At 36.1% G+C, this 5,603-nt stretch overlaps 1 non-coding gene across 1 annotated transcript; it reads right to left on the reverse strand.

The window, feature by feature from the left end:
• Positions 3,515-3,586, reverse strand: TRNAS-GGA. The gene has a single exon. It is a non-coding gene; the product is annotated as a tRNA-Ser (tRNA).

Here is a 5,603-nt window from a genome sequence, read left to right on the forward strand (position 1 = left end):
ATCTAACACTTCACATACTTAGCTCCTTTGGTGTGAGCACGTGTGTGGTGAAAATGATGAAAAGCTACTGTCTGTAACTCCCATGTATACACTACTATTATTAACTATAATAACCATACTGTACATTAGTGCCTAAGAACTTATTCTTTTGTAACTGAAATATTTTACATCTTCAAGATGTAAAAATAAACATCTTCAAGAACATTCTACATGGCATTACTTTAAGACAAGCATAGTCATCTTTCACTTAGGCTATTACACTTTTATTTTCCTAATCAAATTCTGCCACCTTCTTCTTGTCATATTTTCCACTGCTACCAGATCAGTTTCTCTGAAATGAATTTCTAATAATGTCAGCCTCTTGGATAAATACAGTCATTCTGAGCTCACTATACAAAAATTAATAAAGACCTTTCTGGGTCATTTGAAGCCTTTTATGCTATGACTCTTGTATACACCTTGAACTTGGGCACTTGTCTCACATCCACAACCACAGACTCCATCCACTCAGCTACAACATATTAATTCTTATACCTCCATGCTTTGAACATACTGTATCCTCTGTCTACAATCACTTTCTAGATCATTTCACACAATGCCTTTAACAACCTCAGCCTGGTTATTCCGGTTGTATTTTGGGGGACTTGGTTTTTGTTGTTCTTTTTCCTTCTAGCAATACTCCTATCATCCTGACAGATGATAGTGGAAAGTCACAACTCAACTAAGAAGTAATCCCTTTACAATTACTGTGCAATTTATAGTATCATTGCTAGAGCAGATTAACAGGGCTTCTCATATACCATCTGTGGCCTCTGAGCAGACTGATCCATCGTTTTCTATTACTAACAGGAGGAGGTTAAGCAAGTTAGATTCTCATGAGACATACAAAAGTATGCCTTCATAGCCCTGCCTCACGGTGATGTTACCTTTTTTATCTTCTAGGCTTTCTTCAGAACATCATGTTTTCCATGTCTAAATTACCACATGTTAACAGGACTAGATGAGGAAGAAATGGAAAGTACATTAGAAGTCTTAAAGAGAAAACACATGTACTTCAGAAGGTAGGACATAAAACCTAGTACATTTTCTGCATCAAATCTACATCTTAGAGTCTGTTTTTAATAACTCATGCTAAGACAGAGAGCAAATAGTAGTGCTTACCTGATAGCCTTCAAGCCTCTTATACTTAGCTGAAGATTCTATGTCATGTCATCATTCTTAAGAAATTAAACAGTAAATGCCTATATTTTAGAGAAATATTCATCAGAGTATTTAATGATACAGAAAAGGCATATTACTAGATTGTCTACCACATAGTGGCACTTCAATAAGGGTGTTTGAAATGAAATTAGATATGAAACAATGAGGTGCTCTTGATTTGAGGTCCTACAAGTTAAAATGTTTTTTAATTGGCAAGAGAAAAGAGAGAAAAATCTCTATTGGATTCCTCAAATCATCACACAAGCCTTCTGTATCCTAAGGTTGGGGGGGGGCGGGGAACAACAGTAGCTTAGGAAAACATAAAAACTGTCAGAAGGTCAATCATTCATTTTAATTTTCAAGAGCATGATTTTTAATTTAGGGTTTGTTAAATCAATCCCCACCTGCGTGGGGCTTTTTACTGCTTCAAGTTGAGTTTGGAAGTGTATTTTTCACCTCCTGAAATTCTGCCATGTGATGCCTTTTTCTTTTTAAACTCTAGAGTCTCCTCCGATTTTTTCAATAGAAAGTTATCGGAGCCATTCGGGAGAGTGTTTCTGAATGAAGCGGGAAGCAAACCAGGAGGATGCTACTGTTTTGCTGTGTGAGCCTGCTTGGCTCTCCTGGTGATGTCTGGCTCCTTTGATAGAATGGCCACCTCCAAATCGTCTACCTGTTCATAACAAGAGTCTAATTATTGAATTCTAACCTGCTGATACAGACTGACTACTGGGATCTAGTCTGTTTATCACACTTATGGAGATGAACCATTCTGTTACACAAAATCAGTATGTTTTGTACTTGTTGGGTCACATTCTTTGAAGCTGACCTTCTAAAACTAGAGCTGTATATTTCAGCCTCTATTTACTCTTGCTCAATTATACTACAAGCCAAACCTGCATATTTTGCAGAATTTATTTTCTTGAAATTGAGTGGTTTGTTTGCCACGGAAGGTTGTAAAAGAAGAAAAAGATATTTAAAAGAGAAAAAGATATTTAAAATCAATGTGTAGTTCCATTCTGAAGTAGAAGCTCTACTTCTATAGAAATAAAAAGACAAAAAATCCTTATTTTTATTACTTTTTATATCATAAATATGTTTCAGTGATACTAATACAATGATCTAATCAACAAAGGCTTATAGTTCTCATTAGTCAGAGCTGAATGAGCACCATTAATGATGAGCCTAGTGAGGAAACCATATTTGATTATATCTTATAAGTGAAATACAAAAAAAAAAAAACCTCCCCAGAAAAGTGTAGTTCTCTGTGTGCTAATAGATCGCTTACTTTATTTCTCCTGAGTACTTTTTATTTTATCCTTTACAAGTTAGCATCTTTTCCAGCTATTTTTTGACCTTGTGATACATAAAAATTACATTTCTCAGGCAATACTAATAATGATGACATATAAACAAAGGCTTCAACCCTTGAATATGAAATCAGTTTTTAAAACCCAATGTTTAAAAAGCATGCAGGTAGAATTTTAAGTGTTTTTATTCCTGAAAACATTTTCATAAATTGGCAATTTATGTCCAGAAACCCTCATATGGTGACTATTACATTTGTTCTGCTATAATTAATCATGGAGACCTGACCTAGAGTGTTAATCTTTTTAATTCTAGCCACTGAAAATAATACTTTCTCCCACTTTCTGAAGTAGAAGAGAATTATCATGACACTGAAGGAAAAAGACTGAAATATATATAGACAGCTACATGGCAAAATAATTTATCACTGACAATCACTAACTACTTCTACACATTTAGATGTTTCAAATGATCTTATGTGTATAAAATCTTTTATTAATTCTATGATATTCAACTGGAAGTTAGTGTTAGGCTTTTCATCTTTACCAATAATACTGAAAATAAGCAAGTCATTATTTTGGTCATTCTTTACTAATAATCCAAAATAGGTCTTATCCTTCCCTTTATCTTTTTCCTTCTCTTACACACACACACACACACACACACACACACACACCCCTACTGCCTAAGGCTTATTGTGGTCAATCTACTATTCTATCTTTCTTGTGACAAGGTTATTGCAAGTAGTAGCAAGTAGCAAAGGGAAAAATCCTACATGGTCCAGACTGCCTTCAGTAACAGTAGTCCAAATTTTGGTGAAAGGAGAGAGAGGATGTAAACTGACTAGCTGTTTTAATTTGGCTTAGAAGTAGAAAGTGAAAGTGAAGTCGCTCAGTCGTGTCCGACTCTGTGACCCCATGGACTGTAGCCTACCAGGCTCCTCCCTCCATGGGATTCTGCAGGCAAGAGTACTATAGTGGCTTGCCATTGCCTTCTCCAGGGGATCTTCCCGACCCAGGGATTGAACCTGGGTCTCCTGCATTCCAGGCAGACGCTTTACCCTCTGAGCCACCAGGGAAGCCCAATTCATATTATTAAAGGATTTACTTGTATTGTTAGTAGTAGTTTATGAGAACTAAACTAAATTATGTAGATGTATTTAGTAGTTGTTTCTCTGGATGTTTGTGGAGATACCTACAATAACATTGGCTTAAGCAAGACAATATTTTTCCCTCTTTTGCAAATCCAAGCATGATGTATCCGAGGCTCAGTTTCCTTCTATCTTTTACCTCCACCTCTATATTCCTGAGATGTTCTGCTTTTGCCACAAGCTTCAGAACAGCTTTACTTCAAGTTCATATTACAGCTGAACTAAGGAGAAAAAGGGAAAAGAAAGCTTTCCCTTCTCTTGTTAAAGATATTATATCACCTATAGTTAGCTCTGACTGACTAGGATTTTTCATAAAGTTACACAGCTTTAAGAAGGATTGGGATTTGAGAACTTTATTTTGGATAACCATATATTCCACTAATCATCGCATCATTTATTGCCATGGAAATTAAAACTGTAACAATCTTGCCACCTGTACAAAACAAAGAAACAGTGACAACAGAAAACTCAACATAAAATATATTAGGGCCATTTTGGAGGAAACCACATTAAATAAATAGCCAGAAGCAGGAAAATAACCTGAGTACAACAGGAAAAAAGACAGTTTCTCCTGTGTTTCCCTATAAGACACTTGACAAAGAAATTTTGGAATTGAGAATTATAAATTATTATGAAAGAGGGTGGGCTGTTTCTGATTAGCACAAAGCTACTGAGAGCAAAGAATCCCTTATACTTTCTCCAAAAATGAGAGAAGCATAGTCACCATATTCATCTTTAGGTGCTATTAATTCTTTCAGTTTAATCAAAACCCCACTTTTGTATATTCTGTAAGTTAGAGACTAAATTTTGGAATTAGCCACTACTGCTGACGTAGAATCATAAAGAAATAAAATGGAAGGGTAAAATGTAGATAGATAGAGCAATAGATATTGATTAATCATGAAATAAAATAATACACATACTTAAACTTTGTGTGAAAGGTCATTGAGGTAGAGCTTGTTATCAGAACTTCCTCTCCCACTAGAAAATCACCTATTTTCTTTGTTCTCATCCAGCACCTTAAATGGTCAGAGTTCTTTATCAGATAACGTAGTCAAAGTTTCATTCCCAAATGGCTTGGGTTTCAAAGCACCTCTGCCATTGTTGGGTTGCACTATTCTTCCTGTCGTCATACTGTTGACCCTGTGCCCTAGAAAACTTTCTGAGTTTCAGACATGCTTATCCCTGTCCCCACTGTGTCTTAGGGATCCCAAAAGGTCCCTTTGAGGTTGGAATCAATCATCTCATCTAATACAGTTATCTACTTCTTTACCTATAGATACTGTGGCAGGGGAGCCTCAAGTTATACGGTTCCAGTTCTTGGTTCCAATTCAATGGAACATTTGTTTCCCCTAGTAAAAGCATTGCTTCCTCAGTAACCTACACTCTACACCAGTCAGTGGTAACCACGAATGACCTATTTCTAGACAGAAGCCAGACTCTTGACAACTAGGAAACGGACAGGAAGAGGAATCTTTCTCTCGCAGAAAAATAACTACCCAGGAAAAAAAGCACTGCTTGACCTCAAATCCCTAAGGGACTGCACTATAATTCTTTCAATAGGACTTGAGAATCACTCTATACAGTATCCTGTTTTACAAATAGGCACTCCAGGTATCACTGGATCTATCCATATTTGTTCACAAGGCTAACTGGAATAAAAGTCCAGACATGTTGCCTGGCATTCTTTTGTTTTAAGCTTCAGTGAAAAATGAGTCTTATCAATTCTTTAGTAATTAGGTCAGAGAAATACTCCATGTGTTATACATACTGTCCCCACATTCAATATGCTCACCATACATTTGACCCATTTCTTGATTAGAAGAATTTCAAAACACATAACTATGTGTTTTTTTCACTTTAGCGTGGATATTCTGACATGTCAGAGACCACTGAACCTCTAAACAGTTCATCAGTATTGAAGGCTTTAGCAGTTTCATAGGTT

This window comes from Capra hircus, chromosome 17 (assembly GCF_001704415.2).
Source record: "Capra hircus breed San Clemente chromosome 17, ASM170441v1, whole genome shotgun sequence".
Classification (NCBI taxonomy): domain Eukaryota; kingdom Metazoa; phylum Chordata; class Mammalia; order Artiodactyla; family Bovidae; genus Capra; species Capra hircus.